General features: G+C 43.3%; 1 long non-coding RNA gene across 1 annotated transcript; it reads left to right on the top strand.

Moving 5' to 3' along the window:
• Positions 1-1438: 1438 nt before the first annotated feature.
• Positions 1439-5097, top strand: LOC129383810 (uncharacterized). Its single transcript, XR_008611688.2, has 2 exons — positions 1439-1625; positions 4931-5097. It is a non-coding gene; the product is annotated as an uncharacterized lncRNA (long non-coding RNA).
• Positions 5098-14405: the final 9308 nt, after the last annotated feature.

Here is a 14405-nt window from a genome sequence, read left to right as displayed (position 1 = left end):
GAGAAGATCAGTGCGAAATACGGTGGTAAGGTTGACTATTTTTCGTCTGTTTCATTGTCGTGTCCACAAACTAATGAAAACTGCGCCGCGAGCACATGCCTTCAAGCTTGCCACGCGATGCGACTCGCTCAGCGATTTGACAAGATATGATAACGAGCAGCAGCCACCGCGGTCGGCAAACGCGGGAGCGTCTGCAAAGAAAGCTTTGCGTGAAAGCTCTGGCAATGTCGCGTGTCGTACACCCTGCTGGGCAGGATCGGCCCCCCATGTCACCACCATTGATTACATAGCCTCCAAGATCGGCCGGCCGTGCCGCCATAATTGATTACATGGCATCCAAGATCGGCCTAGTTCTCACTATACCTTCCACGGGGTCAAGCCACGTTTCTCGGCGACACACACGGCACGCCTAGACTACTGCGGGGAGGTATGCAAAAGAGAAAGATTAGCTTTAAAGTAAAATTTCTTAACAAGAAAGGGTAACGACGATTCCGGAATACTCACGTCGGCGCCGCAAAGACGAGGCACAGCCAGAAGAGCCAAATTTCACCGAGTGCGACTGGCATCAGCATGCTCGTAACTGTTCACCGTTACGACAGTGAACTCGCCAGCAGCTGCCAGGACCGCAAAGGCACCACAGACGACTCTGAGAGACGGGAATGTTGGTTATATATCGGTGCCCGCTCGTGCAAAACGTGCTGTTAGCGACGTCTTGGTGGCATTATCTACGGTTTCGTGTTTCGCGGTCGGTGGAGATGCAGACGCTTATCTGCAACCGTAGCCAGTGTGTCGCCAAAAGATGCTGAACAAGTGGCGAGCACAACCGGCGCGATCCAGGAAGTGATGTGGGCTGGACGATAGTGCATGTTGGCATGCATTAGAAACAAGAGATTTGGAGGATGCCTAAGCTTCCGCCTTTAAGTTATTCCGCGTTTAAGTTTTTAAGTTCCGCCTTTGGATTGCCTCTAAGAGGATGCTTCAGCTCGGGCCCAAATACCACGCGGCCTATTCAAATACATGTAAAACGCACGAACGCTTTTATGAGATAACCCCTGGACCGAATTTAAGTAAATTTGTTGCATTTGCAAAAGAAATTTAACTTCTAGTGACTGCTGGAAGCGGAATATTGATCTAGGGCTTCAATTTTGTTGAAAGAAGTCTAAAGAGTTCGCAAGGTTGAAAAAAATAGATGCGCGAAGAATTGCTCTGCATCAAGAATTGATATCGCGGTTATGTAAACGGCATCCATTATTAGATCATTCAAGGTGGACAAATTTGATGTGCCAATTTATATCTTACGTGAGATTGTTACGCCGTCTACAAGGGTTCTGCGAAAGCTGTATTTATATATTACTGATTTTTTTCAGATTTATTTGTAACATATTCATTTTGTCCGCTTTATATGTACTATAATAAGCAATTCACAGAATTGTGATATTATTTTTTTTTGGCCGTGTCTGCTGTGCCCGGGGCACAGCAGACGAAAGGTGCCCGAAATGTCTACGTTCACCCATGACGTCACGTCCGCTATAACCCATGATGTCACATCCGCTCATTTCCATGGCGGCCGCCGTACGGAGCCGGCTGCGCTGCGAAACGGTCCGTATTCCGTGCCCACTTAGAGCGTGAGTAATTCATCTTTCCACGCTATATGCGTGTAATAAAGGATTGGGGCTGTGAGCAGTTTGATGCGTTACCATTAGGTACCTTGTGCGCATATTTTGCCTCCTGGCCGCGTCAAATTGCAGCCGGCATGTGGAATGGGCCGTGGCATCTTATATGGAGCTGCTCATGTGAGTGGTATTGCCTCCGTCAGGATCGTCAGTGCGTGCACAGAACCATTCAGTAGTCTGGTTCAGGGGAGGATGCGCGAAAGAACGAGGACGTAAGAAAACACTCGCATGACGAGCTGTTCCGTCAGATCGCGTTACATCGGGGTTTCTTTTAAGACCATCTCGCTCGAGCGAGAGGATCTTAGAACAGCATTACTACTGCTTTTTTACACCTTTGCTGCGGCTCATTTAATCATCACCTGCATTCTTGTAATAATACAAATGACATCGCTGCGCGGAAGAGCGTCTCTTGAAGTTTCCAAACAAAAGCCAATGCTGCCGTGCCTGCTGCATACACGCTTGCCTTTCCTAACGCAGTTAAGACGCGGAACTAGCTCTGCTACTGCGTGATACAGGGTCACTGTGATAAGAAAATTAAAAAGAACAAACGAAATTAAGGCAGAAAATGTCCAACGTTGCCAAGCGTGATAAACGGACCTGCCTGATCGCTAGATGAGTTGAAGAAGTCGGCGTCCTGAAGTCAGCTTCGCCGCAGTATACTAGTGTTACGCGCTGAAGCATGTCAGAACTGAAGAGTGACCGCTTTCACCGACATAAATAATATGTGTTCCTTAATGTTAGGTTTGTTCGATTCAGAAAAAGGTGCACGGCACCTCAAACGAAAAAGTGCAGGGGGTGCCGGGCTGCACCCACCCGCTGCAAGGTTCAAGGGTGCAGTGCACCGCGGCGGCACCTTGCATTGCACCCCGTTCAATCGAGCACGGGGGTGCAGGGTGCACTGCTGCACCTTGGGGACTCGAGGGTCTAGGTGCAGTGCACCGTGAATAGGTGCAGAAGGTGCAGAGAAACTTGGCTGAATCGAATAGACCTGATGTACGCGTGCACCTGCCGTCTCCTGTTACATTACGCGCGCTGAGGCGCCTAAGTGTACTGGCCGGCCTTCAGCGCTATTTCGGACGTGGCTGTGATGCTTTGAACCGTTGGTTTGTCGACCTCGTAAGCCAGTTAATGTTTACACGGCCATTTTTTTCTGAGCTGTTGATTTCTTCCATAATAGCTACGTAATTTCGTAGTTTCCTGTTCAACTGCTTTGGTCATATGCGAGTCAAGGTTGTTCTCTTTAGCCGAGCGCAGTTTTCGAAAGCGGAACGACGCTTTTGCATCAGCATATAGGGCCGTCGCCCATTTACAACACAGTCAATCAATGTAATTTTGTATGTCACTGGGAAACCGCCGAACGCAGGGAACTCACTCGCATGCGGGGAACTGCATAACTAGCCACGGGATTACCGTGCCTCTTGGGAAGTTGCTTTGCATCAAAGGCCAGGTACCCTTGCTATGATTCACCGCAACATATTTTGTATGTCTAACCGCTTAACATATTTGTATTGCGGTGAAGCTAACCTTACGGAACCGAATTTCGCAACGCTTTTTAGACTCCTGCATCTCTACCAGCCACTACCAAACGCTTGTCGGTACGTCTCTTGGCAAAGGTCCAGGTAAATCTCCCCTGTTGGGAGTTGGGGGGACTCACGTATATGAAAACTGCCAAGGAAAGCAGTTGCCCTGATGAAGGCACGCTCCCCTGTGAAACATTTGCACCAGCCTGTTCGACCACCGTTATCACCGCAACATATTTGTGTGTTGCGGTGAAGCATGCCGATATTGGGAAAGATTTACGTGAATCTGGAATGTATGGTTTCTGTCAGCGACTAACCTAATGTTCTACTCTCATCAAAGCAGATTTTCGTGGCAGGATGCATGATGTCTTGAGAACTTTTGTTGGCTAAAGCCATACGTGCCAGGTTAGCTCTTGTCACAATAATACGCTTTACCGCAATACACAAGAGGCCCCGCTGCCGGACACGCCCGCCGTAGTTAGCCAAAACCTTATGTGATGGTTCACTGCAAAACACCTCCAGTATTGCGGTGAATCGTAATAAAGCACATTTGTCAGTTTAGAATGTAAAGACCCTTGCCCTTCACTTTTGTAATAATATGACTCACTTTAATGAGAACATGTATTCACTGCTAAAAACATCCACATTGAAATGGAGATATGAACACTGATGGCAGCCTGTGTGATGTTTTATCCCTTTACTTTATTGTGTACCTGTCACGCTGCCATTATTAAATTTTCCTGTACTTCGTTAGGTGCTGACGTACATAACATTACATCACAAAGAGCCACTGTGTAATTAGTGTTCAAGGACCAGTGTGATGGCTTTACTCAAGAAAGGTTTGGGTTATGTTGTTGTGAAGGTTTTTTTTGACAGGTAGCTTTCTGAGAAGAAATCAGATACTTGTCAGGAAATAGATCTCAATGGCACAGTAATCTTGGCTGCCTTTTGCTCAAACGTGCCCTAGACATAATTGAGTGATTTGCACTTGCAACTGGACAGCAGCCGAAGCTTGGGAGACCAGTGATATGGCATATTTTATCAAACTAGGGGACACATAGCATTACCAGTCCGAATAGAGACTTGTTTAAATGTTTGTCACCTTTAACACCTAGATTTTCGACCATGAATTCAGAAAAATCTGTAGCACATTTAGAACCTAGATTTTAAATGCTGTATAAGTTGGCTTCTTGTTCACTGCAGCTGTGCTCGGCTTCTGTCCAAACGGGAGAGCACTTCTGCACAGCTTATTAGGGAATATTCTTATTTACATGCCTTCTTTTTATTTATCTTGCCTACAATCACAATCAAATGTTTATGGCACATGAATGTGCTGTGCATGAACCTAACTTACAATGCCATGTTCAACAGCACAGTGCATGTAGCTTGTGTTGGTTCATTCAAGCTAAGCATTGCTACAGCCTTTAACTGTAGGTATCATGGTATGAGAGCAGAGAAATGGATATGCAAAGACAATTGGGCACATTGAGACAACATCTTTGTTGTGTGTGAAAAGGTGACAGATACACAATATGGGGAGAACGCATGCACTTTCATATTTTCTCGCGCACAAAAAAAGCCGGAGGAATAAGGTTTCTTCACTGTGCCATAGAAACTATATGTTTGCTCTCAAAGGTAATTCTGATTCATTGGATATGTTCCTGTGCTGTGTTTATTTTCTTGAGTGTGCTTTAGTTTTTGCACGTTAATGTTTCAAACTTGTTTTTATTTTCACAGACTGAACATCCCACGTCTTGGTTTGACTTCCTGGTACAGGATACTTGCACTTAGCATGGAGTGATGAAGCAGAGCAGTGTACTTTTATTAAATGTGCAGATTTTAGCAGTATAACAGCAGTTCATTAAAAAAACATGTGTGCTGAAAATAAAGTGTTCTTACCCACATTCCTCGTCTATTTATTTATTTATTAATACTGTCAACTCTCATAGAGGGTCATAACAGAGAGGACAATACAATTACATAAATCAAATATGGACAATGTCAATGTACGTAAAGTTGCTTAACACTTGTCAATTCACAGTTAATAAGATGTTCACTTGAATGCTGTTCAGCACACTTCTGACATTTATCAAGATACGTACAATGAATATCAAGTCGCACATATCACTTGGCACTTCAAAACTAAATCGAAAACTCCCATAAATATGCCTCAGCAGCATTTTCAAAGTCGGTGACATCTTTTAGGCTAACAATAGCGTTTGGCAATTGGTTCCACATTTCTATCGCATCCAGGAAAAATGAGTACCGATATGTATCACTGTTGGTATGGTCCGGCTTTATGACGTAGTCGTGGTTAGTTCGCGGGTATCTTTTGCCTGGAGCATGTAGATATTTGAGCTTATCAATCTTAAGTTGATCCTGCATTATTTGATAAAGCACCTTCAGCCTATATTTTTTCCTACGTACCTTAAGAAGATCGAAGTTGCAACGCTGTAACATAAGCGTGACCGATTCCTTCCTTCGGTATGTCGAACAAATAAAACGCGCCGCCAGACTCTTTCCAACTTCCTCTTAAGCGTCACTTGATGGGGACTCCAAACAACGCTGAATATTCTAGTATCATCTTAATGAAGGCGGTGTATGCAATAAGTTTTACATTACGCGATGCACGTTCCAATTTTTTTTTCTAAGAAAATATAACTTTTGATAGGCAGTTATGCAGACGTTATCTATATGTTGGTTCCATGTCAATTTTGCTCATACTCCTGTATTCTCTTCAGCAAAACCACTTATATGGGGAACTGATCATGATAAGTGCTCATGAGCATTTTAAAGAACAGCCTTGAACCCTACTCATGCACTGGTAAAATGTATAGATGCAGTGAAATTGAAACAGAAGGCAAAATAGCAAACATGATGCAGTATTTGTCAGACAATTATGTCAGCAATTTTTGCATAAAACGATTTACTTAGAGCATACTAGAACTACAAAGCACCCATCTTTCTTGTTAGGCACACATTACTACAAGGTCTTTAAAGGTGGCCGCAAGAGAGATGCTGGCTTTAATGAGGAACTATAGAGGTTAAAGGCAGCCATGGAAATGTATTAAGAAATTATGCAATGCATAGCATTTACTCAGTTCATAGAGCTTCCAAAGTTGCCATAAGGCCTTGATAGCTGTGGATGAGGGAACAGTTGTAGCCCTATTTGGAGCATGAGAAATGAACATTAAGATCGAAACATAACAACTCGTAATGCAATTAAAAAATCTTGCTATACTTTTAAAAAGACAGTGAAATGAAATTAGTAACACAATTTCCTTGTCTTTTTACTTCATTTAAGTTCAATATACTTATTTTAGTAACACAAAAAAGCAGAGTGGTGAAGCACATAAAAAAAATGCTAGTCTGTTTTTATATTCTGTTTTCTCTAAATTCAAAGTTCAGTAAAGTTAACTTAGAAAGCTACGGTGAAGCCATTGCTTCAGCCTGTATGGTGCATAACAGCAGCAATCGCCAGCCTAACTGCTTGGGTTTACAGTGCCTTATTTGTATTGTATACCTTTTAAGTGCTGAGCTACTGGAAGATTGATTAAGGTGACCAACATGCTGAACCAGTAGTTTACTGAGTAAAATACATGGAGAAGGGTGGAAAGATAGGACAGAGAACAGGGGATGTATTCTGTGTCCACCTAGTGGAAATGTCCATTTCATCCGCTCCTGAAGTTCTGATTGGCTGGGCTGGCGTATGCATGAGAAGGAGACATGCTCCCCCAGCTACTTTGCACTTCAGCAGAAGAGGATATGGACATGTCCACTAGATGAATACTTACAAAGCTATTTAATAAAGTACTTCTGTAACCAACATGCCTGCTATGCCATCCTTGCTTTCAATGTCTGTCTTAGTAAAAGTGTGAAAGAGCCAGGTTTGTGCATGAAAAGTTTTCCTGAGGGTGTGTGCCTTGAAGCCCGTAGTGGTAATCACAGGAAACGGGGGTGGATCCAGAGTAGCACCAAAGGGCAAGCCTTCATCGAAACAAATATGGAGGGAAGTGACTGCATGCTCAAACTTGTCAGCTCACAAGTTTGCCAAGACCAAGTGATATCAGAAGTTGATGAAGCCTACATAGTTAATGTATAACCGCTTAGGCCAAAATTATTTAGATACTTTTTATGAGGACTACATATTTACTGGAAATCTCAAAATAATTATGTTAGTGCAGAATACCTTCCACTAGTTGTGACGTCCTTGAAAGAATGAAAATGTTTGAGTTGTACTTGTGTGGTGCATGAAGTTACTTTAAAAAACAACAACTCGGCAATGGAAACAAAATGCAAAGAGTAGTATTCGAAATAAATTGCCACCTCTTTAGGGCTAGATGAATTCAAATAATAATAATAAGCAAATGAAGATTGGGCATACAAGATAGATGTTTCGGCTCCCACTTGAAAGCCTTGTTCACAAAGATTGTGAACAAAGCTCCAGTTGAACCAGTTCTTATTTTTCATTTTTATGGTTGGCATCTAATTTTAAACTACTTACCGTGCCTCTTTTGACCAAACCAGACAGGCTGCCATCAAACTCTTCGCTACTTCAATGCAAATAATTGGAGGTTGGCAAATACATTTTTCTAATAGGAATAGTAGGTAACGAATAGTCAAACACTGATGCATACAGTTACAGCAGGCATATTTATCTTGGAATTAAGCACCATGCTTATGTTGTCTAGTAAAAAAAGGACAGCTATCAAGGAAGATTAGGATTATTTTTAAGCAAAAGTAATTATACCTCATATACTTGAAGCAGATGTAGTGCTTCTGAAGAATCACGTCCAAACTGCACACACTAAAACATTAAGCTGGGATATTCAAAAAGACAAGTACATGTTTTGCTCGCCAAGTGACTTTTAGTGTGCTCAATTATGTAAAGTGTGCTATTATATGATTAATGTAATTTGCTAATGTAAAGAAAGAACAAGCCAGGATCTCTTGCTTCATATATATGCGCTGAATCAAGAAGGTAATTAAGGAAGAAGAACACCAGAAATAAACACGAATGTTTGTGTGCTTTCTGGCATAAAATAATTATCATGTAAGCCACATAACATGCTTTCCAAAGCATCCCCTACCTTAACTTACAGCTGCATCACGCGAAGGCACTTTCTAAGAACACACATGCTTCATGATCATTCATTGTGTTAGTGACTCCCACTGAAGTAGACTGAGAACATATCTGGGCATTGCATTCAATAGCTGATGTAAAGTGAAAAGACTGCTGCTTGTAGGTATGAATGAACCAAGTGAATAAGAAACATAGGTTCTCAAACTTCTAGTAGTAAGTGTGGCAGCACTTAAGAAAAACATATTGCAACTAAAAATTGCAACACATGATGAAATAACTGAAATAGCTAGGGAGAGTTTAATAGACCAATAAACAGGAAACTGCAAATTCCCAACATTTCTGAATACTTTTCTTCACATGTACTCACCTCATAAGTATGACTTCCCTTAATGCTCGAACCTCTCTCTGCCTTAATTTCATAATTCCCCATTCTCACTGCTTCGCTCATGCTGATTGACATCTAGCACAAAGGTTGGCGAAAGTAGCTGAGCATGTGCATGTGTTGTGAGGCAAGCTGCCCACATCTGGTAGCCGCATGCCAATTTCTCAGAGTAGATGAAAGGGAAGCCTTGAGGGTAAACCATAGAGAAGATGGATACCTTGGTTCAATGATAACTGAAAACACCAACATGGAAAATTTGGACAGCCCACAGAATCAGCAGAATTGGCATAGTTTGGAAAAACTGAAAAGATGCATTATGATATTTATGTTACACAGGTTCCAGTCAAGTTGAAGATTTTCACTGTCTAATAAACTTATAAGACAATACATGACCAGCAATACTGTATGGAACCTAAACAATTTTAATAAAGTCACCTAGAAGTCAGGATGGAGAAGTGACTGAATTGAGGATGCTAAAATGGATGAGGTGGAGGCAGATTGTGAAGACAGGTCTTCAAAAATTAACATTCAACACACACTTAAGTTGGCAAAGATTGGACTCAATGTTCAAGAAGAAATTGACTAAAATAATTTATTGGTATACGTACATGAGAGAGCAGCAACAATACAGCAGAGATAACTGTCATGCAAGAGGAAAGGACGTCAGTCTAAAAATTAACATTTGATCAGAAGAATGGTTATGCATGGGCTCAGGCTCAAGTACAATTCTGTATGGTACGCATGATGTCAGAGCTGCATAGCATAAGGAACTGTGGCCTTAGATGCCTCGATTATGAAATGATGTGGGCCAAGAGTGGAACAAGGATAGCATCAAAAGGGGGCCTCCTCCAAAAGGAGAACCGTAGGGAAACGGGGTGAGAGAGGTTTCCTACGCAACAGATACAGAGTCATATGAGTCATAGTCATAGAAACCATGACCCAAGGAGCTGCACAACAAGGTATATAAATTCAAATCTCTATACAGTTAAACCTCAGTATAACGAAATTCTCGATATAACGAAGAATTTAACTTTTCATAACCTCTTCTCCATAGATCACCATGCATTTAGAGCCTCAATATAAAGAAGTGTGTTTGTGTGCAATTTCAATATAACGAAATTTCGCTTCTGCCGCAGAGGAGTGCCAATTGAGACAATCAATGGTAACTTCCGCGGACGCAGATAGTCAAATGACTGAATTACAAGCGGCTCCTTGCAAACGCACCTCTCAAACTGCGTGCAGCGCGACAAGAACAACAGCTTGGAGCCGCATCATGTTCCGTATGAATTAAGTCCAAGTGCGATCAGATCCTACCGCGCCCCGCGCACTTGTGCTTTAGGTGCGAGTGAAAGTGTGCGAGGGTGAGACAAGAAAGATGGTGGCTTCATAAGTGGCGCCTTCCCACGCGAGCAATGGCAAAGTGGGGAAGGAAAGCGAGCTCACGGTAACGCGATCAAGCGAGCGCGAGGGGTGTGGAGTGGGGGGGTAAGTTGGCGCGCGTCTTGGCCATGACTGCGGGTCGCTGTAAGCGCGGCTGAGCACATACGCAGCCGCGCACCCGCACTAGAGGTACCAGCCGCACTAGAGGTAATATGCTGCGTGTGGAAAGAGCGGGCATGTCAAGACGGCGTGGCACCATGTAAGCTGTTTTCCCGCACGTTTAATATTGAAGGTTGCGCAATCTCGAGTTTTGATGACCCGTTGGAACGAGAAGCAGACGAAGCATTCGCTCCCAGCTGCCGGCGCTTTTCATGATAGCGTCGTCGCAGTGCGACCGGGCGACGCTTTGGGGGCGGAGTGCACGCGAAAGCATGGCGTCACTCAATTCGTACCGCTGATGTAAATATATCAACGTGGCATGAAACCGTATCATTCATCGCTGACTCCTATATTCGTCAAAATAAAATGTTTTCTCATTCAAACTTGCTTTTTTTTATTGCCCAATAATTCGGAAAATTGCATGGCCCCTTTCCGTGCAACAAAAACGATCGGCGACTGTACTGACATTTGCATAACAGATCGAATTTCAATACAAGGAAATTTCTATATAACGAAGCGAATTGCCGATTTTACCTACTTTGTTATATCAAGGTTTAAGTGTATAAAGAAATTTCCTGTTCTCTACACGGGGGTGGCAATGTGGGCTTGTTCGTTGATCATCATGGAACGGCATGTAGTGTAGCGTAACAAAAACAAGAACACAAGAAGAAATGAAACACAGACACAAGCGCCTAATTATGTCTGTGTTTTCCTTTTTCTTCTGTCCTTGTTTTCGTTGCATTACACTACATGACATTCAATACTTTCACTGTCACATTCATGAGCTCTGAAAACCTAGAATCAACTAATATCTTGCCTGATTTGTCATAATTAAAAAGAAAAATGTGGGTATAGTAGGTCTAATTGAGTTCTGGGGATTTCAGTATCACTGACATATAGCTTTTAAGAATGTTTAATCGTTTCTTCCGTTAAGGCAGAGTACATGCTCAACTGCTACAATAAGTGTGAATGTAGGCAAAAACGACATTTTTGGCCCTTGCATCAATTTTATGGCATGTTGCGTGATCTAATCAAGTGGTTTCAATTTGAAAAAGTTCTCGATTTAACATAATAAAACCTCACATCCCAATAACATTTATTAACTAGACTTACTGTACTTTATAACCAAAGTACTGTATAACCATAAGCAGCTACAGCCGCCATGAGTGGCGAGCAGAATTGAAATGAAATTGCTTTAGTCGAAACACGCCGAGCGCTGCTGCTAAAGTATGTGCCACATGCATTGGGCAACTGCGGGAACCGCGGTACCACACGCAGTTATTCAAAGCAGCACATAAAAGTGCCGTGGACTCAAATTGGTTAGTAAATGCATTCGTAACCAGTCTTTCGATTACTCAATTAATATATCAGCCACACACTCACAAGCACGACCACGTGGCAAACGCGGCCATGCGGACGCTTCACTATGCGCGGATCGGCTGGTTGCAATATTGGGGCACTCTATGGGTGCATGTTTAAAGCACAGCGTTTTTTGCCTATCGCATCATCGTTGCGGGTGCTCCATGGCTGAGTGTATTGCATGGTACAGAATTGGCCCCAGTACCAAAAGTACACAGGTAGGGCGGTCCGTGCAGATGAAGCGTGAACGCGAGCTCAACATAACCACGTCGTCATTATTCTGTAGCGATTATTTATGCGAAAGCGTCAAATGGGCCATTGAGCAAGAAAGCCGGCGTCTGTCGTCTCAGCGAAACAGCGCCTCAAATCCCATTGGCTGCGACCACGTCACGAGCGCGCCTCGACGAAACAGAGCGGGTGAAAGGGTACACCTGCTGTCGCTATAGTGCACCAGGTGTTGCGTGAAGGGAGAGGGCATCGCCGCGATGCCACGTCATCCTTGCTCTCGCAAGCCGCCGCCCGGTCCGTATCTCCCCCCTCCACTGGGCTTAGCTGCTGCGCGTGCCTGCCGGCCTTGGTGGCCACTGCTGTTTCCTGGTCTCTGGTCATGCAGCACGTCGGTGGCATGCGGTGTTGGCACCGCAGGCTGCTGCTGCTTGCTATCTCGGGCCCAATGTAGCTCTAGGGTGCATCACTTGCAGCGTAAAACTCGAAGGACTGCTCAGTGGCATTCAATTGGGCATTAATGCTTTCGCAATCACAACTCAGATAAGACATGCTTAGCTGTCCTCATATGTTTTTCTTTAGTTGCCAAGTGGACGCATCATTGTTCACCATTCACAGTCTTCAATCTGTCGTCATCATTGCATTGTCATTTCAAATTAGTTGTAATATCACGCCGTTGGATGCTGCCGCCTTCACGCTGTGTAGTAGATACGCAGTCATTGCCATGCATGCACTCATCATCCCAAAGTCGTTATGCCTCAATCATGATGACTCTAGAATTGTCATCCCATCGTCGATCATGCCATCGTTGTCACCGCATCAGCATCATACTGTTGTCGGCATTCGACAGATGCATTACACAGATTAGCATTACCTTTTCAGCTTCTAGAACAGAATGCACGTGGTGATCTGCCGCAGTAATATTATGAGAGACACTTGGGCGGAACAATTGCTGGCCTCAATCGCCAAGCCTCCCTAACATCATTTATTTCAATCTCCATAATAATCCTAAATTGTGTCACAAAACTTCTACAACAAATGTCAACATGGTTGCCATAAGACCTTGTCTCGCATGAAAAACACAACTATATTGTCATGTTCACTAACTTGATCTCCTCCATTGAACTTAGTTCTTGCGTTGAATGGATGCTTCTAGCGTTTTAAATTCTGCTACTTTGTGCCACTGCCTCCTTCTCCTGAATAAGCTAACTTAATATTGATCCACATGCAATTACTAAAATTCACTGAATGCTTTCTTCATGACTAAACACAATTTGTATGTTAACAACTCCAATTCACAAATCTGTCTTTTGTCACTTCTGGCATGCCACAATGCTGAGTGTTTAGGCCCTTGATTTTTCTCATTTTAGATCTCGCAAGGAACTTAACGTAGAAAACTAAACTTTCTGTTGATGACTGTGTGTTTTGTCGTGAAACAACCAAACTCTGGCAGGTCCGTTTCTGTTCAAACAGACTAAACAAATGGCCCACTGAGTAAAAAAGCCAGCGTCTGTCGTCTCAGCGAAATGGAACCTCAAATCCCATTGGTTGTGACCACATTGCGAGCGTGCCTCTACAGAGCAGAGCGGGTGAAAGGGTACATCTGCCATCACTCTAGTGTGCCAGGTGTTGCGTGAGGGGAGAGGGCGCCGCCGCAATGCCACGTCATCCTTGCTCTCGCAAGCCGGCGCCCAGTCCATATCCCCCCCCCCCCCCACTGGGATTAGCTGCTGCACGTGCCCAGTGGGGCATGTCTCCACTAATGTCTCTTCGGAATGCCATCACTAGTTTAAAACCTAATATCAGTACCCTAGCAAAAAAAACTGATAGAAATTTCTACAAGTCTCTTAGGAATATGTATAGGTTGTATGGGTCCTTCTAAGAGTGATATATATTCCTACCTGACCCATAGAACTCTTTACCAGACTGGCAGGCAGCAGATAGATCTCACTGTGCTGCCTACAAGACCAAATAGCATGATGTATCAGTCTTTTAAACCCAGGTAGAGATCATCATATGACATACAGGAATCTGATTGAGGCACTGATAAAGCATGTTAGAAATAGCACACATGTCGGTGCCCACACGCCTGAAGAGACGTTTTTAAAATGAACTGAATATACAACCCTGAATGCATTGCCTGCCACGTGAACAGATTAACAAACACAGTTGGGATATTAGAGTATCAAATAAAAATGAAGCGTGTAAACTGTGCAATTATCAAAACTTTTTACAGCTTGTATGCACATATATTATCCTAAACATGTTTCAACATAAATTAAAGCACACGTTTTCAAAGCACAGCAGCGTTACTTAGCCTGTGAAACAACATTGGGGAAGTTGCATGAGAAAAGTATCAGTCCATCTTTGTAGCAGGTGTGCTCCAGTTCTTTTATACAAAATTACATTTACAAATTTTGCGAGACGGATGTGCAACATTTAATGCATATCCAAAACAGGATTACTGTCATCATCATCATCATCATGTTTATGTCCACTGCAGGACGAAAGCCTCTCCCTTCGATCTCTAATTACCTCTGTCCTGCGCTAACCGATTCCAACTAGCACCCGCAAATTTCCTAATTTTGGCGCACCATCTAGACTTCTGCCATCCTCTACTGCAC

This window comes from Dermacentor andersoni, chromosome 9, assembly GCF_023375885.2.
Source record: "Dermacentor andersoni chromosome 9, qqDerAnde1_hic_scaffold, whole genome shotgun sequence".
Taxonomy (NCBI): domain Eukaryota; kingdom Metazoa; phylum Arthropoda; class Arachnida; order Ixodida; family Ixodidae; genus Dermacentor; species Dermacentor andersoni.
This window is presented reverse-complemented; position numbering and strand designations above follow the sequence as displayed.